Source organism: Camellia sinensis, chromosome 6, assembly GCF_055761805.1.
Source record: "Camellia sinensis isolate YWXY chromosome 6, ASM5576180v1, whole genome shotgun sequence".
NCBI classification, from domain to species: domain Eukaryota; kingdom Viridiplantae; phylum Streptophyta; class Magnoliopsida; order Ericales; family Theaceae; genus Camellia; species Camellia sinensis.
Window position 1 is genome coordinate 116,116,880 of NC_138966.1, and position 23,639 is coordinate 116,140,518.

The 23,639-nt window shown below is 43.1% G+C and overlaps 1 long non-coding RNA gene across 3 annotated transcripts in view; it reads right to left on the reverse strand.

The window, feature by feature from the left end:
* Positions 1–248: 248 nt before the first annotated feature.
* The window catches only part of LOC114285547 (uncharacterized), a 34,968-nt gene continuing 11,577 nt past the window's right edge, over positions 249–23,639 (reverse strand). For 2 of the 3 annotated variants that reach the window (XR_014332872.1, XR_014332874.1), the window contains 2 exons: positions 21,628–21,803; positions 249–528 (listed from right to left, as the gene is read on the reverse strand). This is a non-coding gene — a long non-coding RNA (uncharacterized LOC114285547). Of the gene's footprint in view, positions 529–21,627; positions 21,804–22,233; positions 22,289–23,639 lie in introns of all 3 variants that reach the window. The other variant, XR_014332873.1, reaches the window with a different exon arrangement.

The window sequence follows — 23,639 nt, forward strand, 5'->3', positions numbered from 1 at the left end:
ACGTGTATGGAGGGATGGCTTAGAGCCTTTAGTGTGTTCAACAAGCTTCTTGCTTGATTTTCTATAAGAGGGAGGCCCTCCCTTTGTCACGGCCCAAACCCGCCCCTATGGGTTTAGCATCGCAACCGACTAGTAATCCGTGATTACCGAAGGCCTGCTTAACAGTAATGACAGTAATACAGAGTAAAAGGGCTGGCGGAAGCCAAAATAGGAAATAAAAGATGTCCAATGAGCTGTCACAGTCTGAATGTAAAAAGACTTTTTATAAACATGCCACATTGATAACCCAAACATAGGTACATACGACATATACACAAACATCCATGTCAGGGACCAAATCCCTAACTATAACGCTACAGTCAAGACTTAAACATTTATTACAGAACAGAAACAAAAGGGTAAAACTAAGACACCCCAAAATAGCCTTAGCATGGACAGACTCGGAACCTCGAGGTGAGGTACGGTGGTTGACTTGACAAAACGGGAGCTTAACTTGACGCTCCTAGCATCGATTCGGTGCTTGGACACCTACATATAAATATAAACAGTGAGCTAAAGCCCAGTGAATAACAAATGCGTAAAGGGATAAGAATGAATGTCCTTTCAGTAATTAAAACAGTCAATTGCATCAGCAAATAAGTCATTTAGAACCATAGTAGTCATATGTGGTACATCCCATAGTAAAATAGTACAGTAGGTCTTAACGGGCCGAACAGTCAGTTGATGGCCATCATAACAGTAAACAGTAGTAGTTCCAAGCGTGGGAACCGACAGAGATCTCTGTGACAGTAGCAGTAATAGTACAGTAACAGTAAATTGCTATGGATGCCACGAATACAGTTTACAAATAGGACAAATATTCATTCATTAAATAATAACGTTTCAGTAAGCAGAACAGTTGATCATTCAGAAAATAATCATAATTGAACGTATCTTTACAACATTGTTACTCACAGAGCACTGGGCTATGAACAAGCTAACGAGCGTTCTCGGATGCTAACCCTACAGTTGCAGAACAAACACACACTTAGGATTAATAACTTAGCCCCTATTTATACTCGGTGTGGTTCTATAACATTATCCTCATTAAGATGCCTTAATTATGGCCTAGGAATGCCTAGGATGAAATGAGGATGCAAAGATGTACTTTAAAACACTTTTTAAAATTTGCTGAAAACAGGGGTCTCGCTCGAGCGAGCTTATCAAAACAGAGGGGTCGCTCGAGCGCAAACTCCTTCGCTCAACCAGTCTGTAAAAATGCAAAAGTACTGATTGTTGAAAATCTCCGCTCGATGCTCGCTCGAGCGTGAGATACATCCTTCGCTCGAGCGTAGGTCTCGTCGCTCGAGCGTGCGTCTGTGTGCACCAAAAACCTGAGAGTTTGCAATTCACGCTCGAGCCAATATTCCGTTGCTTGAGCGGACTTTTGAATACACAGGTGCTCGCTCGAGCGAGGAAGCCAAATTTTGAATTTTCCAGATTTGCTTTCAAAGCTCAAACCAAGCATTCAACACATCAAAACTCAACCTTTGGGGTCAATTTTCTGGAAAACACTTGAAAACCAACAATATAACATGTCTTTGAAGATCAATTTGTAAAATCAAGCCCAAAAGTAAGTCAATTTGAACACAAATTGAAATGTAAATATGAAGAACAATGCAAAATCATACATGCATGAGTTCCCATGAACTCTAATGCCCCAAAACATGATCAAATGCAAGTTTTAGCTCAAGAACATGGTGAATTCATGGACTATAACAAAAACATGAACATTCATGTGGAAATTCTCATGAAAACAACCTTAAAATTCAAGAATATGTACATGCATGCAACTATAGCTACTCAAACAACACTTTGAGCCAATTCTAGACTCTAATCACCAATTTTACCATGGACCATGCAAGTAACAACTTAAATACATAAACCAAAGGATGAACATCCTACCTAGGTCTTGAATCTCAAGTGTGCTAGCTCAATTTTGCAAATTCCCTTCAATTCCTCAAATTTCAAGCAAAACTTGTTGAATTCAACCTTGTTCTCCTACTCTTCCTCTCTCATATGGTTTGGTCTAAGAAAATGACTGAATAATGGTGCATCAAATGATATGAATCACACTTCAAACAATGCCTCTAAAGTGGCCCACTAAATGGCAATATTGAAAATAAAACCAACTAATGTAATTTAACATTATTTAATCTAATTTAATCATTCCAAATCAATTTTTAATTAAACCTACCATCAAATCACATAAATCCTAATTAGCATAGAATACTAATCAATTTCTGATTTGGTCGTCGATAAGGCCTTCAATTCGCAATTCGAAATTAAAAACACGAACAGATCAATCCTAATTAGCATAGAATACTAATCAATTTCTGATTTGGTCGCCGATAAGGCCTTCAATTCGCAATTCGAAATTAAAAACACGAACAGATCAATCTACGACAAACAGATAGAAATGTAATTAAGGTAATACACTTATGCAATCAATTCAGAATTTTGCCATAATCAATTACTTGTCATGCTAAAACGTAGATTAGCACTAATTAGAGGTGAGGGTTGTCACACCCTCCCTTCTCTGGGTTCAAAAAAAAGAGTTGAGAGATATACATACATCTTTGTATCTATCTTGCATCTTCTCTTTATTTTTGTGCTTGAAAGTGTAGTTTTTCTATACTATTGCACACAAACACACACTCAAACACCATCCTTTTGTTGTTGTGGCCCTTTGAGGTTGGTTTTGGAGTTCTTGGGCTGGTTTGAGCTCAGAAAAGCTGCTGGAGTTGTAGTTTTGAAGTAGTTCTACAAGGGTGAGTCAACTAGCCCTTTAACCCTTTGTTTTGATTAAGCTTTTGGACCTATTTTCATGCTTATTTTGGCTTGACTTTCTACTACAAAAAGTTTTGATTTTGCATGCTTGTAATGTTTGTTTAAGGCCTTGTTGGTGTTGGGGGTGGTCTACTCCCTCTTGTGCCTTGTTTGGCCTTATTTTTGTGCTATCCTTTCAAGCTATTGGGACCACCTCCTTTTGGCCTTCTCACCACTGAAACTTAGAGGAATTTTAGTGGTGGAAATGGTGTTTTGAGGTCCCAAATAGGAGAGGGTCATCCCCTCTCCTTGTGTCTTGTATGCTTGCCTTATTTGCCTCATGTTTGAGCATGTTTGTTAAGCTTATGTTGGCTTCATCTTAGCATGTATTTGGGGTTAGTTTGACATGGCATACCACTGTTTTGACTTGGTTTTGTCATCCCATGTATGCTTTATACACTTGTAGTGTAAATTTTGCAAACTAGTCTTGCATGCCTCATGAAGTAGCATGTCTTTCTAGCATGTTTTGAGTCCATATCAGTAGGTTTTTGGTGTTTTTTTTAACATGTCTTAGATCTTTTTTGGGTTGGTTTGATGGCCCCATGCATGCTCCATGCACTTGTAGTGCAATTCCATTCAATAGTCTAATGTGTATCATGCTTTTGATCATCATTCTAGCATGATTTTGGCTCAACTCTAAGAAGATTTTGTCCGTATTTTAGCATGTTTAAGCTCTGATTTGTGATGTTTTGGCCATGCATGCATTGCTTTGTATAGCCATGGTTCAATCTTGTTCACTAGCTTTGTGTATTGAGTTCATTAGCATACATTGCTTGGACTATTTTCATGATTTGACATCATTTCATATGTGATTTTAGAGCATATTTCATTTCCATGCACTCACATCTTTCACTCTTTTAATGCATTGGAGAGTTTGTGCTTTATGCCTTAAGGACGAGCCATTGTGTATGCCTTCATGCCTAAGCTTGCAAGCTATCATTTCAGTGTGTTTTTGGGGTTATTTTGCCATGATATAACTTTGATTTTTGTTGGCAAAGCCATCCCATGCTTGGTCTTGGTAGGTGTAGTATAACCCTCCCTTTTGGCCTTGCATATTCCATGCTTCATGCTCACCATGCTAGCTTATTTTGGTTTCCTTCCATGCATGTTTTAGACTCATTTTGGCATGTTCTAGGACTGTTTTAGGTTTCCTTAGCCATATGCTTCATGTTTTGCATAGCTATAGTATAAATGCCTATGCTAGTTTCAAGCTTTGAGCTTCATAGCATGCTTCATTTGTGACATGTGCATGATTTGGCATCACTTAACATGTTATTTCAGAGCATATAGCACTGCCATGCTCCTACTTCTTTCACCCTTTGAGTGCCTCTAAGGGTTGTGCATTGTTGCCTTATTTATGGCCTAGTGTGTATGCATGCATGCCTAGGCAATTGAGCTCTCATCATAGCATGTTTTGGTCTTTGTTTTGACCTATTTGAGCTCTGTCCATAGTTGGTTCATGCATTTGTGCCATGTATTGCATGTCCCTTGTATAGTCCTCTTTGCTAGCTTTAATGCTTAAAGACCCTAGCATGCCATGCTTGTATTGTTTGAATGATTTGGCATCATTTCATACCTAATTTTAGAGCATGTAGTGTTGTTACACTTCCACATCTGTCACTCTTTTCTCATGTTTGAGAGTTGTGATCTTATGTCTAGTTGAAGAGCCATAGCATGTGCATACATTTACCTTGCATTTCATGCCATCTTTTTAGCATTATGGCCACTGTTTTGGCATGACTGAGGTCCGTCCATATTCGGTTTAAGTCCATTGAGCATGTTGTTTGAATCATGTTACATTGCATTGTGTATGTTGTGTTGTCATTGCATTGTGTATGCTATGTTGTTATTTGCATTGTGTATGCCATGTTACATTGCATTGTGTATGCATGTCATTAGCATTGGTAAGATAGCATGTTTTTTGCATGCTTCTTGTTCGCTTTGTGTTTAACATGCTTGTTGTTGCATTGCATGTGTTTGGATTAGGTGTTAGTCCAAACACGAGAAACGAAGGACGTTTCATACTTGAAGTGATGAAACGTTCCTCAATTCTCGGCCGTCGACGCTCTTGATCACGCATGATAGAGTTCAAGGCATTTATGTGCTATGTGTGCATTCATTTCACATTGATTCGTGCAATCTTTGCTTCTCAGCCATCATGCATTGAGATGCGTGATTGGTGGTCCGAGGATCAAGAACTACACCCCCTTGAGGTCATGAAATGATAGGGAGGGTGGTTGTGCACACATATATTGCTGTAGAGAAGTGGTTTGGAAATACTCCTCTGATTCTGGGGGACGCTGATGATCCTCTTCTAGTCACCTGAGAAGAAATGAATACTCCGGTGGAGGGTGCCAGAATTAGCACTCCGACGGGCAAGTTAGTCTTTACACTCAAATTGATCTGTATTCTAGTTTAAACACATTAGTTCTCACATACCTCTTTAAGACTGAAGATCTTGTATTTATAGTATTCTCTTGGGGCCTGGCCCACTCTTAGTCCTTCCCATGTACTTTTACACGGCCCTTGTTTTACTGGCAGGAATGCCGGCTCTTTTATTCGGCCCCTCAATTGGACAGGGTCAATGCCAAATATAAGTTATGTTCTGGACCAGATTGGTCCACTCTTGTTGATCCAAAATTATTCGGCTCCCACAATTGCCCTACAAACACCCCACTAGCACCAGTTAGTCGGCATATTTGGCTTCTAGTCTGGAGGTTAGAAATCCGGCGGTTATTCCTTTTCCCGATGCGTATCAGAACGCACACATGTTTCTTGGTCATTATAGCGCTTGCCCGCATTTTCGCACGCTGCCTTCATTTAATGCGATTTGAAATTGTCTCTTCGAATGTATGCTCTGAATACTCGAAGATATCTGGCTCGCCTTCCAGTGGGACTCCTGCATTCTACGGCTTCTGCAACCCCTTGTTTCTCGATCTTTCATTCGCCTCCTGTAAGTTTTCTTCTCCTACATTTTTGATCCCCCCTCTTTATCTGCTTTTGGTTTTCCGTAATCCTTGGGTTAGCAAGAATGGCGAAACATTTGAAGGAGCTCCTTTCTGCGGATCGAATCTCCGGCTTTCGATGCCACTTCTCCATCCCTGACGACGTCCATCTGTCACTTTTGGCAGACAACACTACTGATATGGTGAGGGAAGACGAGAACACAATCGTATTTCCTCTCCTATCAATTGCTGAGGGCAGCGTCTGTTGTCCTCTTCACCCACTTTTGAGGGCCGTTCTTCGGTACTGGGGTCTCATTCCTTCCCAGCCCAATGTGAACTTCTTCCGCATCATAATAGGCACTGTAGAGATAAATCAACGTCTTAGAGTTAATTTAGGTACTCCCGCCATTCGGCACTGTTATGTCCTAGCCAAGTCTACTGGCCGTCTGGGACGCTACTTCCTTAGAGCCAAGGATACTGACCACCACTCAGTGAGCGTGTCGATGATGTGATAGTCGTTGTCCGTGGTAATTGGGAATTCGACGAAGGGGAAGATTGCCTAGATCCTGTGCCCAGGTAAAAAGGAGAACCAGGTGGCCGACCAAATCACTGTTTCTTTTACTTACATATGCATGTATTCAGTACTTTAGCTCACCTAATCATTCTATTTACACAGGCAGCGACTTGAAGAGAGTGTTGATTTCAGACGACGAAGTTATGCTCGCAGAAATTAAAACCGCGCTACAGTTCGTCGGCCGTCCAAACCTTCAAAAACAAGGGAGGGCTGCCCACGTTCTCCTGCGGTACGAGCCAACTTACACGACGTTCTTGGTGGCAGATAATATTCCCATCGCGCGAGGTGATAACTAACTGACGGCCCTCATCTTCCCCCGCTTCAAAAACTTAAGGCAGATTGGCCTCAAATCGTCTGATTCTAAGCACGTAGAAGGACAAGTAGCCGAACCGATCGCCGAGCACCTGGAAGAGTTGGCCGCGAAAGTTGACGAAGCCATCAATTCGGCCTTTGAGCAAGCTGGATTGAACTATTCTGACCCTCCGTCTACATCTGGCTGAGGGGACGCCGAAGATATCTTTACGAACTTGGGAGACCTTTCCGGTCATTTCTCTGAGGATATGGCCGGGGATAATCTTACGTAGATGGCACCAAAAAGGAATGCCGAACGTATGGCCGCCCGACAAAAGGCCGTAGCCATCCGTTCCGGACTTGTCCTGACTGAATCTGTTGCTCTCGTTGTCGTACAAGAAACGGCTCACGTTGTCGTGGCCGAGATGGAAAAGGAGGTCGAGCGCCCGATTACGGAAGTTCGGCTGATTTCAGAGGATCGGGGCAAAAAACAAGGTGCTGAAGGTGAGGACGGCTCCGAAGGGGGCCCCTTTGAAAAACGACCACACTTGGAGGAGTCGGCTGTGGTTGTTCCTTTCGTTATTGAGCCAAAGATAAAAAATATGCCGATCTCCTCCGAAGCGTCGGCTTTGAAAGATGCAACTGTGACACTAAGCCTGGCTGCCTCGGTCTCCTTGTCGGCTAACAAGGTGACCTTTCGTGTCGAGTCGGATTTGGCGACAATAGCATTAGCCGCCCAGTTGGTTTTTCTGGTACGTGACTAACTCTTTGGTTTGGTTTGCATTTGATGTTTCTTGGCACATGACGATCCTTTGTTTTGCAGACGGTTGGAAGGATCGCAGAATTGGGCCGCCGCCAGCATGACGCTGTTGAAAGGATTGGCCGTTTGCAATCTGAAGTCAAGGGTCAAGGGAATAGGACGGAGTTCGAGGTAATGAGAGCCGCGATGGAAAGCACGCGGGCCGAGGCTGAGAAAGAAAAGGCCAACACTACTGATCAACTCAGGTCTGACACCGAGGAGAGGGCAAACGCAAGCGAGGAATCGCTCAAGTTAGCTAAGGAGGCGCTTGCCAAGCTGGAGGCCGAGTTTGGAGAGTTGAAGAAGGCTAAGAAGAAAGCCGACTCTGAGTCTTCGGCAGCGTTCGAGGCTGGGAAGAGCTCCGCCTTTAAGAACTATGTAGAAGAAGTCCCCAAATTCGAGAATCGAGGGTTCAAGCACGGCTGGCTCATAGCCCTTGCTGCCGCTGGAGTTACATCGGCCACGCCAATTCCATACGAGCAAGTGGACGTTGAGCCGCTTGAGTCTGACTCTGAGACTTGATTTAGGAGACATTCTAGTTTTGTTAGATTTTTCTCGATTTCAATGTCTGTTTTTGTTTAGTAGATTTTCATCTGTGTTGGATTTCCATATGTAAAATGTCCACTGTTAGCACCCAATTTATGAATGAAAATTTCATATGCTTTCAAGATATTTCTCGTATTGTTTGTTGTATGAGTAGACAATTAGGAGAATCAGTGGTTAGGACAAAATTCCAAGACTACGTGAGATGGCAGACTTACAAGCTGACTGAGTTTAGCGATCTGATTAAAATAATGAATTCCTAAATCTTACTGAATCGACTCGTGGAACGGCTGGGGCACTTAAGACGACTACATTGATGAATCTGCCCTTGTCCCAGTGAGTTCACGATCGTAGAACGCCAAATAACACGTCTCATAAGAATCTTGTGTTGATAGATCGATTCAGGGAACGGCTGGGGCACTTAAGCCTAGTAGATTGATGAATCTGCCCTTGCCCCAATGGGTTCGCGATCGTAGAACGCCAGATAACATGTCCCATAAGAATCTTGTGTTGATAGATCGATTCGGGGAACGGCTGGGGCACTTAAGCCGAGTAGATTGATGAATCTGCCCTTGCTCCAGCGGGTTCGTGATCGTAGAACGCCAGATAACACGTCCCATAAGAACCTTGTGTTGAGGCATCGACTCGTGGAACGGCTAGGTCACTTAAGCCAACTAGATTGATGAATCTGCCCTTGCCCCAATGGGTTCACGATCATAGAACGCCGAATAACAAGTCCCATAAGAATCTTGTGTTGAGGCATCAATTCGGGGAACAGCTGGGGCATTTAAGCTGACTAGATTGATGAATCTGTCATTGCCCCAGCGGGTTCACGATCGTAGAACGCCGAATAACAAGTCCCATAAGAATCTTGTGTTGAGGCATCGATTCGGGGAACGGCTGGGGCACTTAAGTCGACTAGATTGATGAATCTGCCTTTGCCCCAGCGGGTTCGCCATCATAGAACGCCGAATAGATGCGATTGGGGCATATGATTCGTTCGGCATCGGGTAGTTGATGCTTCAACATTAAGGGGATTGCCTCGGAGGTGCTGCCCCTGTAGGGAATAAATGGGCGTGTACTTCGTGAACGAGGGTCTTATTTATGTGCTCAGTCAGCATTTCAGTTCAGCTCTTTGAGGAAGATTGAACAAGCGCAAATGTCAAATAAACTTTTCTTCAACAATAGAGGCGAAGCGAAGACTCTAGCTGAGCTGGAAGGAGCCATGAGTCGAAGTGGTGAACCTTCACGCACGGGCAGCAAGACTTCGAGGGATCGGGAGAGGCACCAATCTCCTCGTCGTCAGAGTAGGTCGCCTAGGAGGGACAAACAGCCACAGCGTAAGTCTCCTCAGCTCGGTTCTGGCAGGCAACCTGACGCGACTACTCGCCCATTGAGTTTTGCAGACTTCGTGGGTAATAGACCAATGACAGAGGTGGACTCGATCATTCGAGATCCGAATGTGGCAGTCGAGTTTGCTCGACAGATTTTCTCGCCCGAAGTTCAGCAGTCGATGGTAGGTCGATAGGATTTCGAAGTGTTTTGTGAAGGCGTTCACGGGGCGGTGAGGGGACTGTACATGGCTTATGAGATTAGCATGCGTCTCTGCGCCGCTCTCTACGACATAGAACAGAGAGATGAATGCATTCGGAAGTTAGAAGTTCGCGTCGAGAAAGCCAAGCGCGAGCTAAGGAAAATCAAGTCTGCCGGACCCCAATCAACCAGCCACCCCAATTCGGTTGTTGAAGAGAGGGTTACTCAGAGGCTGATTAGCGATGCGATCGCCAATTGTAATACGACTAGCATGTTCGCGATCGAGACTGCGAGGGGTACGGCCTATGAAAAAGGCTTCCATGACGGCCGAAAGGTCGGAATTCAGAAGACCAAGGAGAAACTCGCCGAAGAAGTTTGCCGATGTGAAAATAGTGGATTTAGGCACGGTTGGATCAAGGCGCTTCGGCAAGTTGAGAGTCTCTAGTCGGGAGGGTTGGATTTGGCGTTTCTGTTGTATCAACAGAATGATTTTTCCTTCTTCGTATTCGAAATTGAGAAAAGCGATGACGAAGAAGCTGCCGAACCCAAGAAATCCTTGTAATGCTTGCGTAGATTGAAAGTGAAATTATGTATTTATTCGCTGAATTTAATAAAATGCTTAGTTCTCAATCTGTAGCACACTTGTTATTTATATTAGTACTCATTTTATTCCGAACATTCTTGTTTGAGTACTTGCTTCGTTGAAAGTTTTATTCGGCACACGCGTATTTTCTGCGGAGGCCTTTTCGGCTTGAAGGCGTCATGCGCTGATGGGGCTCCGAATCCGGAGGCTTTTTCGGCCCAAAGGCGTCATGCGCCGATGGGGCTCCGAATCCGGTGACTAATTGGCCAATCGTGATATCCACGAAGGGCGCTCCGAATTCGGAGGTTTTTTCGGCCTAAAGACGTCATGCGCCGATGAGGCTCCGAAATCGGAGACTTTAATTGGCCAATCGTGATATCCACGAAGGGCGCTCCGAATTCGGAGGCTTTTTTTGGCCAATCGTGATATCTACGAAGGGCCCTTCGAATCCGGAGGCTTTTTCGGCCCAAAGACGTCATGCGCCTATGAGGCTCCGAATCCGGAGACTTTATTTGGCCAATCGTGATATGCACGAAGGGCGCTCCAAATCCGGAGGCTTTTTCGACCCAAAGACGTCATATGCCGATGGGGCTCCGAATCTGGAGGCTTTTTTTTTGCCAATCGTGATATCCACGAAGGGCGCTCCGAATCCGGAGGCTTTTTCGGCCACAGATGTCATGCGCCAATGGGGCTCCGAATTCGGAGACTTTATTTGGCCAATCGTGATATCCACGAAGGGCACTCCGAATCCGGAGGCTTTTGCGGAATGCCTTTGAACAGTATTCTGTGGTGAATGAATAGGAATCTTCCTGTTACAGAAAAAGAGATGTACATAGCATCATGTCCCACAAGTCGGGCTAATGATAAAATTTGCGTAAATGCGTGGAATTCCAAGGTCGTGGCAGACTCCTTCCTGACATGTCTTTGAGCCGATATGCCCCTACTCCTGCGATCGAATCAATCTGATAGGGGCCATCCTAGTTAGGACCCAATTTTCTATCAGCCGATTTCTTAGCAGCTGGCAGTACCTTCTTCAGGACCAACTCTCTTCGTGTGTAGCGGCGCAACCGAACACGTTGATTATATGACTTAGCCAGTTGCTACTGATATCGCGCCATGGATGGGAGGGCACGGTCTCTTCGTTTTTCAATTAGGACCAAATCCAAGGCCAGCATCATGTCGTTTTGGCCTATATCGAAAATTGTCGATTTTAAGGTTGGGAGGCCGATCTCCAGGGGTATGATGGCCTGGGTTCCAAAGCATAGAGCAAATGGAGTTTTCCCAGTAGACCGCCTCGGCGTAGTTCGATGAGCCCACAACACACTCGGCAGTTCTTCGGTCCATTTGCCTTTAGCTTTCTCCAGCCTCTTCTTGATGCCATCCAAGATAGATTTGTTAGAGGCTTCGGCCTGACCATTGCTTTGTGGATAAGCCAGCGTAGAGAAATAAGGCCGTGTACCATACTTGCTGCACAGCTCTCGGTAGACACCACAATCGAATTAGGTGCCGTTAATTGAGATAAGTGCTCTTGGAATACCGAACCGTGTTTCTCCAAATGAATCGCTTCACATCGGTATCTCGGACGTGGGTTAATGCCTCTGCTTCTACCCATTTTGTAAAATAATCTATCGCAACAATCAAAAATCGCTTGTTACCCGGGGCACAAGGTAGTGGTCCGACGATGTCAAGTCCCCATTGGGTGAACGACCATGGATTGGTTATGGATCTCAGCTCTTTAGCAGACAGGTGGGTCAAAGGAGAGAACTTCTGGCAGTGTTCACACTTTTTCACGTAGCATTTGGCATCTGCTCTCATTGTCGGCCAGTAATACCCCTGTGTCACAGCTCGATGGGCCAAGGACCGCCCGCCAGAATGGACGCCACAGTTGCCTTCGTGTATTTCATTCAGAAGCTCCTCGACTTTGTCCGGGTGCACGCATTCAAGATATGGACTAGAGAGAGATTTTTTATAAAGCCTTCCTTACGGGTCCAAGTAGTATCGCAGGGTTTTGTTTCGCAGCTTGTGCGCTTCTTTCTTGTCCTCTGGGAGCTGTTCGGAAGACAGAAATGCGGCAATGGGATCCATCCAACTTGGTCCAAATTCTATAACATTGACCTGGACTTCCTCCGAAGGGCCAATGCTCAGCTCTGGGATGAATCCTACTTCGATGGTTCGTTTAATCTCTGAGTTGATGGCAGAGGCTAGGCAAGCAAGGGCATCTGCGTGCGTGTTCTGATCATATGTTATCTGGTTCAATTCATGATGGTCAAATTTTTCCAGCAAAGAGTTGGCCATTTTCATGTAAGCCGCCATACGGTCATTTCTTGCCACGTACTCCCCCTTTAGCTGATTGATCACTAGTTTTGAGTCACAAAATACAAGTAAACGCCGAGCACCTAGAAGATGTGCATTCCGCAAACTGGCTAGAAGAGCTTCATATTCGGCTTCGTTGTTTGACGCTTCAAAGCCGAGCTTGACGGCCTGCTCAATTATTGCGCCGTTGGGGGCCATGATCACAACTCCTGCTCCACTGCCCCGCTAATTGGATGATCCATCACAGTACAACTGCCAAATGTCTCCGACATAAATTCTCCAGTTCGGCTCTGGTCGACTCTCATCAGACTTGAAATCGACAAGACCCCCAGTGAATTCGGCAACAAAGTCGGCAAGCACCTGTCCTTTGATTGAGGTTCTGGATAGAAACTGAATGTCGTACTGGCCGAGTTCAAGAGCCCACTTTGAAACACATCCTGATCCTTCTGCACTTCGTAGTACTGATTAGAGGGGATAATCTGTTAGCACTCCAATGCTATGGCCCTGGAAGTAATGCATTAGTTTTCTTGCTGCCATGACTAGAGCTAGGATGAGTTTTTCCAGAGGAAGGTAGCGTGTTTCGGCGTCAACCATTGCTTTACTTACGTAATACACTGGCTGCTGCTCCCCCAGCTCTTCCTTTATTAGTACGGCACTGACGGCCCTATCGAAGACTGCCAGAAACAAAATGAGCGGGTCACCAGCAGCAGGTGTTGTCAAGAGTGGTATTGAGTGGAGGTAGGTCTTGAGCCTGTTGAAAGTGGCTTCGCATTCATCAAACCATTCAAAAGCCTTGCCCTGCCGTAGTGTATGAAAGAATTGTCGGCAGCGATTTGTGGACCGACTAATGAACTTGTTGAGTGCGGTGGCCATCCCCATCAACTTTTGAACCTCTTTTACCGAACGGGGGGAGCCGAGTTCCAAGATTGCCGTGATTTGCCTCGGGTTGGCCTCGATTCCTCGGTGGTTGACAATGTTGCTCAAGAACTTGCCAAAGCCGATCCCAAATGCACATTTGGAAGCATTCAGCTTCATTTTGTATTTGCGTAAAATGCCGAATGTCTTCTCTAGATCTGCTATATGATTCTGTTCTTCCTTGGACTTGACCACCATGTCGTCAATGTATACTTCCATAGTGTGACCGAGTTGCTCTTTGAACATGGCGGTGACCAATCTTTAGTAGGTTGCCCCTGCATTCTTTAGCCCAAAGGGCATAACCTTGTAGCAGCAGGTTCCTCTTCGGGTGAGGAATGCAGTTTTGTCCTGGTCTTCTGGATGCATGGCGATCTGATGGTAGCCTCTGTAAGCATTGAGGAAGCTCATGCGCTGATGGCGTGCCGTCGCATTTACAAGTTGGTCGATTCTGGGTAGGGAAAAACAATCTTTGGGACAGGCTTTGTTTCGATTCGTGAAATTCACACACACACGCCAAGTCCCGCTTTTCTTTTTCACCACCACTGTATTGGAGAGCCACGTAGGGTAGTTCACTTCTCTGATTGCCCCAGCGGCAAGTAGCCTGTCAACCTCCTCAACAACGGCGGCAGTGTGCTCTGCAGCTAACCACCAACTTGTCTGAACGGACGGCTTGCAATTTGGATCGACATTCAACTGATGCTGTGAAACTGATGGATCTATACCTGGCATCTTGTACGGAGTCCATGCAAAGACATCAAGGTTGCTAAGCAGGAAAGAGATCAGCTACTGTCTGTCGGCCTGATTCAGGGAGGCGTCGACTATGAAGAACTTGTCTGGGCTTCCATCAATTTCAACTCGGTCTAAGCCTTCCGTGGCCTTTTCATTTGGGAGCCGCCCAACATCGTTGAGGCTCTCTTGATTCGGCACCTCAATGGAATTCACCTACAGTTCCTTTGGCGCTTTTGCAGCAAGGAGGTAACATGCTTGTGTCGATTGCTGGGAGCTGCGGATTTGCTCAATACCGTGTTCTGTCGGGAAGCGTAGCAACTGATGGCAGGTGCTTGGCACGGCCTGCATAGTATGCAACCAAGATCGCCCCATGATGAGATTATACGGTGACAGCAGCTTGACGACCAAGAATTCTACATCCACTGTTCGGGAGCCTGCTCGAACGGGTAGTCTGATTTTCCCCAACAGGTACTCTGGATTGGCATTGAAGCCGAATAGTGGATAAGGGGCCGGAGAGAGATCCAATTCGGGGAAGCCGAGTTTGTGAAATGTCTTATAGTTCATAATCTCCGATGTGCTCCCCGGATCAATGAGTATGCGCTCAACTGTGAACCGGTTTACACGTAACTCGATTACTAAGGGATCAATGTGGGGCAGTGTTACTCCGGCCAAATCTGAATCATCAAAAGTAATGCCCTCGGCTTCATGGGGCCGTTTAGTTGGAGTGAGTTGGTCTTGAGGCTCAGACTTCGACTGGATCGCATGCACCGCTGATGACATTGGCAGGCTGTATATCACGTGGATTACGCCGAGGGGAGGTGAGTCCTGTCTCAAGGCTATTGCTTTGGTTGGGTTGCCTTTTCAGACATACTGTTACAGCCGACTATCTTGAATTAATTCCTTCAGGAGGTCTTTCAGTGCATAACAACTATCGGTATCATGGCCATGATCCTTGTGATACTCACACCGTTTATCCTGTCTTCTCGTGTCGGGAGGTCCTATCATTTTTTACGGCCATTTGAAGAACGAAAGGTGTTGGATTTTGGACATAACCGCACTGATCAGCTCAGTCAACTCTGTATATTTTTTATCGGTGCGCCTCGTGCGCCTGCTGTTAACTTGTAGCTGTTCATTTTCTCGGTGGGAGCATTGATCGTTTGAGCGGCGAGAGTCTCGTCTCTTATCTCGTTTCGCTCGATGTTGTGGTTCAGGGCTTTGAGGTGCTACAGATTTTAACGGTCGAGCAATTTCAGCAGGAGTCGTTTTGTTGGTCGCATTGCTGGCTTTAACTCTCACTTTACAGTATTCTTCAACTTTCTTCATCAACGACCAAACTATTTTGGGGGGCCGTCTGGTCAAGGAACTACAGAGGGCACTATCGGGATGCAACCCCATCTTAAAGGTGGTGATGGCCATGGAATCATTGCAAGCATCGTCCACCAGATTGAAACATTCCCAATACCGCGCTGAGTTGGCACGAAGGGTTTCCCCCGGTTGAATCTATATTGCCCAGAGGGAATCGGCTTGCTTTGGCTGGACCTCATTAGTGATAAACCTTGCCCTAAAGGATTTTTGGAGTTGGTGGAAGCTTTTAATCGAAGTCGACTCCAGTTTGTAATACCACCTAATTGCTAGTGGTCCCAAGCTGCTCGGAAATATTCTGCACATCAAAGCCTCGTCATCCGCATGCAAGGTCATGGCTTGCTTGTAATGGCGGATGTGATCGGTGGGGTCTAATTTTCCGTCGTACAAAGTGAATGACGGTGCTTTGAATTTCTTGGGTAGCACTGCCTTTGTAATCCGTCGTACAAAAGGATCATATTGATCTTCATCCGAACTGGTTCTTCTTCACTTATGCCTTATATGGGGACTCTCTTTAGAAGAGCTGGAAGTTTCAGGTCGTCCCTTCTTCTTGGGCTCCGGGGATAATGAGTCGGAGTTGCTATCGGTGTTTTGTTGTCGGGCTTGAGATCGTCGACCATTTGTTCTCACAGGTCGTTCCGGGCCTTGGTGTGTAGCTTGTTTGGATTTTGCCAACTCCAAGGCCAAATCTTGACGGAGACGTTTGTTTTTTGCGATCATGTTCTCCAACCTTTGTTCGTTTTGCTTTGCCTGTTCCATGATCGCTTGCATTGCTTCATGCTTTGGAGTCAAAGGTGAGGCGAAGTTCAGAGCGCGTCTTACGGGGATGGTTTCCGGTCCAAGCATGTTTGTTGGAGTGAGGTCGTCTCTCTACGTGGTTTTATCAGTGACTATCGGAGGGTCTTCTGTTACGCCCGCTATGGATATGTTTGAGTATTCCCACAGACGGCGCCAATTGTGGAGAAGTGGTTTGGAAATACTCCTCTGATCCTGGGGGACGTTGATGATCCTCTTCTTGTCACCTGAGAAGAAATGAACACTCCGGTCAAGGGTGCCGAAATTAGCACTCCGACGGGCAAGTTAGTCTTTACACTCAAATTGATCTGTATTCTAGTTTAAACACATTAGTTCTCACATACCTCTTTAGGACTCAAGATCTTGTATTTATAGTATTCTCTTGGGGCCTAGCCCACTCCTAGTCCTTGCATGTACTTCTACACGGCCCTTGTTTTACTGGCAGGAATGCCGGCTCTTTTATTCGGCCCCTCAATTGGATAAGGTCAATGCCGAATAAAAGTTATGTTCTAGACCGGATTGGTCCGCTCCTGTTGATCCAAAATTATTCGGCTCCCATAATTGCAAATACATTGCCATGCCCTTTTTTGTTCTCTATTGCAGCAAACTAGAAGTGTGGCAGCAAAACTGGTCGGCCGACCAGAAAAACTAGCTAGCCGACCACTTTTTCTGGTCTACAGTAATGGTAGGTGGTCGGTAGGTGGTTGGAAACATCAACAACTGGTCGGCAATGCTCCTACAGGTTCCCAAGGTGGAGTAGACACTATCTGGAGCTTTGTGCAAGGTTCTGAGAACAAATAAAAACAGAGGCAAGTTGGGGCATCGCGATCGATTTCCGAACGAAGCGACCGAGCATGCATACACTTCTCGCCTCGAGGCTCCTGTTTCATTGCTTTTCTTAGATAGCTAGCTTATGCTTTGTTTTGTACTCAATTAGTTAATGCGCTTAACTATTCAATTTGTGTTGTAATAACTAGTTAGTTAACTTGTTAGTTAATTAGCTTGTTTTGTAATAGTTAATTAACTAGAATTAGTTAATTAACTTCGTTTTGTAATAATTAGTTTAATCAGCTTAGATTAGCTAGTTAGCTCATTATTCGGACCCTTCGTCGAGAGGACACAACTGTTGTAATAAGCGTGCGTGTGTGTGATGCATGTCTTCCAATCCCCATTTCTTTCTCCCTTTTACTTATCTGTTTACGATGGTTAGTTTTAGGGCATGTTTCAATTAGTATCCTTATGCTTTGCATGCGTGCACCCATTCATTCGTATTGCATGCACTGGGCTCGGCGCATCATACTAACTGCATTGTATTTCAATTCCAATTTGAATACATGTATCAAGTTGCATTTCACATGACATCTTAGAATAGCCGAACCTATTTTAGTTGCATTTTTGCATGTGTTGCATTAGCCATCTTAACATGAACTAGGATCATACATGATTTCTAACTAGTTCTCTGTTTTGGCTCGGAGTACACTTGAGTGTTTACACTTTAGCATACTGCATGAGATGTGTATGTTGCCATGTTAGCATACTTGCCATGAGGCTAACTGCTTAAGTGATTAACTGCTTGAATGCCTGTGGGTGGAGGTTGGATTGCTTGAATTGGAACAATTCATGGAACTGTGTTTAAGCCCACTCGAGGGTGGCAAAATTCACGACTTAGCCTACTTGTGAGTAGCACCTCTAAACCATTTTCAAACATGCAAACATGAAATGTTTTGTTCCAACGTAGGCGATCTAGTCTATACTTGTGCACTGTGCGTATCATATAGTAATTTTAGGTTAATAACCGGAATAAGAACGCATGTGTTTTCAAAAACAAAATATCATGTTAGTAAAGGCCGATCTTTTGATCGGATGAGCGGGGGTGCTCATTGTATGACCTTCCCCTCTCGTACCCAAGTTCCCGAGCCGAGGCAACTTTGGTGATGACGGACACGTGGCCTTCGACACGAGTCAGGGTTTTCTAAATTTCTCAAAATAAAATATTTAGGTGGCGACTCTGTATCTGGAAAAGTAGTCCATGTTTGGCACTTCTTTATTAAAATCGATTTTCCAAAACGATTTGCCGGATTTGGACTCTTTGGTGATTTATTAGTCTCACATTGCACTTTGTGAGATTAGATTCAGAACCGTGACGCGAGTTCGAACTGTAGTAGCTAAGAACAAACAATTCGCGCCCTCGCGCGCGGAGGCGGGAGTTCTCAAGCGGTCTATAGGGTGCATGTTTAATGTATATCATGAATCCATAATTCCTCTGTGGTTATTGTACTTAAAGAAGTACAAATACAATTATGTTGAGGTTGTGAAAGCAAAGAGGTCATAATTGTTGTAAGAAAAAAAAAGAAAAAGAAAAAGAAACTCTTTTAAGTGTAACATTGCATATTATATAGTTAATATTAAAAAAAATATAGAATTTGCTTTTAATTTCCAAGATTCTTTAATAATTAATTTTTCCATGTTCAATCCCTTACCCACTAATATGTTAGGGTAGGTTAACCACTTGCAAATTAAGTTACAAATTAATAACAAAATGATTAATGTTATAGTAGGTCAGCTGCTAATGTCATATGGTTGCCAAAGTTAATAATTGCACCTGGTTATATTTTGTTTTTTTGTTTTTTTTTTTTTATCAACAAAAAAAAAAAAAAAAAAAAAAAAGAAGAAAGAAAGATGCTATATAGTGTCATCACCACATTCGTGGGCTCTGGCTGTAATAACCCCAACCTCTGATTAACGTTAATTCATAATTAAATAAGCCTAATCAGTAATTAAGGTGAAATCCTGGATTAATTACATGTGTATGTTGCATTAGTGTGCTTATATCAGTTTATTGTAGAAATACCTATTTCTATTTTTGTTTCGTTCTACGAATTGAATGCCTTATCGGCATCTAATTACGAAATTGACTTGATTTATGTGTTATTTAGGATTTTTCGAAAATTATGGTAGGTTTAATTAAAATTTGGTTCGGAACGATTAAATTAGAATAATTTAATGTCCAATTGATTAGTTGATCAACAATTTAATTAAACCATTAGCCAAGCCTATATAAGGCTCTCATATGTGTCTACACTCATTCTTTTCTTCATCTTAACACATTTTTGAACTCACACACAAACCAAATGAGAGAGAGAGAGAGAGAGAGAGAGAGCTCAAATTAAGAAAATTGCTAGAGAACTTAGAGGATTTAGCTTGGAACTCCCAACAATTGATCATTTAAAGCATCATTGACAAGCCTATGTAAGAATTCAACCTTTAGATTGTACAATTATGATGTGTAAGACATGAACTCTAGAGAATTATGATGGATAATGCAAGAATTAAGCTAGAAATGAAGATAATTGAACCATGTCATGCATGCATGCATATATCATAACATTTAGAGTTTGAATTTCACTCAAGTCATACATGCATGTGTCCTTCTTGACATGGTTTTTAGAATTCATCACATTTCTTACCGTTTGACCTTAATTGATCATGTTTTGAAGAGTCTAAGTTCATATAAATTCATGCATGTTATCTTCAAGTTATGTTTTTTGAGCTTCAAACTTGGTTTTGTATAATTGACTTATCCTTGGGCCGTTATTTTGTGAATTGATTTTGAATTCAAGTTGTTTTGCATGTTAAAACTAGTTTCCTTCAATTTTTGGCCCAAAGGATCATGAAGTTTAGTTTAGAATTGGAGTTTTGAGCTTGGGAGCAAATCTGAAAATTCTAGAATTCTGTTCTTATGCTCGAGCGAAGGAACCTACGCTCGAGCGACCACTCTGAGTGTGTGCACTTCCGCTTAAGCGACCTAAAGTTGGTTCGAGCGTGAAATGCATGCTCCCAGAAGTTTACCATTTTTGTAGACTGCTCGAGTGACAAGGGTTGCGCTTGAGCGAGGACCTGAGTCTCACGCTCAAGTGACCGTCGAGCATAAAAATCACACAACCAGTACTTTTGCAGAAGTTTACAGACCTCTCAAGTAGCAGAAGTTGCGCTCAAGCGACCACTCATATTTTGCATGACCGCTTGAACGAAGGAAGTTGCGCTCGAGCGGGACCCCTGTTTTCAACAATTTTTATTAATTGTTTCCAAGTACATTTTAGCATTCTCATTGTATCCTAGGCATTCCTAAGCCAAGGTTAAGGCATAATAATGAGGATAAGAAGTAGAAGCACACCAAGATAAGAAATGATTAAATTAATGATTCCGAGTGTCTAATTCAGTATGTGTTCCTTCTATAACTATGTAGGTCACGCGCCACAAGACATCTGATTTGCCTACTCTTTCTGTTTTCTTTGGAGCCAACTATGAGTAATAATTTAGTAAAGCTATGTTCAACTCTAATTATTTTCTGTATGATGAAACAAGAACTATTCTTTGAAATGTTACGTTCTATACAATAACTGATTGTCCAAATTCTGACAAGTATTCGGGGCTCAAGTAAGTTATCTATACCTGGTCCGGGGGTTCCTTTATGGAACTAACGAGTTATCAGTACCCAACCAGAGGTTCCTTCATGGAACTAACAAGTAATCTGTACCCGGCCTGGAGGTTCGTTTATGGAATTGACAAGTTATCTGTACCCGGCCGGAGGTTCCTTTATGGAACTAACACGTATGATCTTCAATGCCCCGTATGTGATATCTTAGCGCTAGTGGATGTGAGATCAAATATGTATTTTGATTTCTATCATTGACTTGAACAAGAATATAAATATAAATCTGTTTTTGATAGGGGTGTTCGCAGATCGATTTTGTGCGGTTTGCGGTTCGATTTTGACCCGCCCGCATGTATGCGGTTTGGGAAAAAGTCAAACCACAACCGCCCGTGGTTTGCGATTTGTGCTGATCAGGTTTGCGGATGTGTGGGCGGTTGCGGGCGGTTTGCGGTTTGGATTATTTCCTTTAAAATTTAATTTTTGAGTTTTTTTTTTTCCCATTTTATAAATATTTATTTGGGTCATTTTCTTCCAATTTTCTAAAATGCTCCAACATTAATAATTAATGAATTAAAGCTTATAAAATTAAAAACACAACAAAATCAATTCCTAACCCAAACAAATCATTCAACATGCTCCAACATTAATTGTGTACTTGGCCCTCTGGGATTCATTTTAGTAAAGAAAAATGAATATCATTTAAAAATAAATAAATAAATATGAACTTCCTTCAAGCAGTATTCTCACTGATTTATTTATTGAAAAAAATATTTTTTATAACCACCATGGGGAAACCATTAGACAGTTCTACAAATTGGAGATTGACACTAATTCACTAATTTCAATTTCAACAAATTAAAGATGAACAGGGAAAGAGAAACAACAAGAAATAACTCATGTAAAGGATTATTTGAATTTGTAGGATGTTAAGAAAAAATTTACCTCCACAATGATAGGGTAAGTACACCTAAGGAACCCCAGAAAAGCAGTTCTTAAAGAATACTGAATACTGGCCATACGACCTCCCTTCACTGTCTCAAAGTTTGGTTCAAAATCAAGCAATGCAGAAAGAACAAAATTATAGCGGAGTGGCCTCTTTCCTTGCTATGGTTGCAAGACTGAAAATACACATCAATATTAGATACATAAAATATCTAATAGGGAGAACAGTGAGACAATACAAGCAGGACAACATGAATTTAAGATCTCAATGACAACAAAAAATAAATAATAGAATAAGATCAAACAGCCAAGACAACAATAAATGCACAGTAACATGGCCTTGCTTCACAAAATGTACATGAAATAAAACCCAAACCACATTCGAAAAAATGTTAGCAGATTGGGGAGAGAGAGTGAGATCTGAAAAATGAGAGAGAGATGAGAAGATGATGGTCGATTGATGCGAGCTGTGCAGTTGAAAAACGAGAGAGGGTGAGACAGATTTGATTGCCTAAAAAAAAACACAGATCGGGGAGAGAGAGCGAGACAGAGACAGAGATACAAATCATAGATCGAGGAGAGAGAGCGAGATAGAGAGAGCCATACCTCAGAGTTGCCGGGGAGAGAGAGTCGATTGTGATAGTCGATCGTCGCGTGCGAGCTGCGCAAATGCAAAACGAGAGAGAGATGAGAAGATGAAGAGAGCTCTCTCTCAGTCTCAGTGAGTCAGTGAGATAAGAGAGTGAGATTAGGGTTTTGTTCTCAATTGGTTTTGTTTGGGTTGGGGCAAAAAAATATCATCTATGGATATTTCAGATGAACGGTCCAGTTTTTTTCCAAAAAAAAAAAAAAAAGAAAAAGTGCAGGCGATTGTGGCGGGTGTGGGTCAAACCCGCAACCCGCCTGTAACCTGAAAAATTGAATTATTTCAAACCGCACCCTACCCTGTTGTATTTACGAAACCGCCCATTCGTATGCGGGTAGGGTCAGGTAGGGCGGGTTGAGCGGGTCGGATAACCTTATACCTAGCCTTAGTTTCTGATATGAACTCTGACTTTTGAATATGTTATGGACATTATTCATCAAACCTTTTACTCTGTTATTATTCACTGAGCTTTCGCTCGTCGTTTATATTATGTATGTAGGTGAGCAGATACGTGACTAGGCCTAAGTTGCTTCCTGACGAGTTTTGGAGTCAGCCAGCAATCGTGCCTCCCATGAAGGTTCCCTTTTGAGATCTGATCAAGGTTTTGAGTCTTTAGGACTTTTGTATTTTTTGATGTTTATGTTTTGTTTGAACATGTTTTGGAAGTTCTGTATATGCGGCTTGGGTGACGTAAGACCAATGTATTTATGATGTCACATATATATAAGTTTGTTAAAAAGATTTTTTGTTTCATATACGTTAACACAACTATATGGACAATGTATATTTTTATAATTGCTTCTTCAGCCCCTTATTATATGTCATTCTGTTAAGAATCCTTTGGTAATCCAAGGATTACTAGCCGGTTACGACGCTAAACTTATAGGGGCGGGTTTGGGTCGTGACGGAGTGGTATCAAAGCACGTGTTCTACCGTACACACGAGTCCATATGAGCTTAGGATGTCCTAGTAAGAAATAGGAGCATTCCATCTGCATGTGTGGGTGTGTGTGTTCTTTAAATATGAAGACTGAATTTGACCATGACCCATGAAATTGAAATGAGTGATCTGAATATTGAAAACAAGGACTATTTGCCTATGCTTATGGTGCTTTGTTTACCTATAGCAAATGGAAAATACAAGAAGCAATGGAACAACTGAGTCATCTGAGGCTCGAATGAGCCGAATAGAATAAATGCTTGCAGCTCTGACAGAAGCACTAATACAGCAATAGAGGCAACAACCTATACCCCCTCTGCCTTCACCAGCACAAAATGAGCCAGATAACAATGATGTAATCAACTTGACTTAGAAATTTATGAAGATGAAGCCGCTAACTTTCTTGCGTGGCATTGAACCCTTAAAA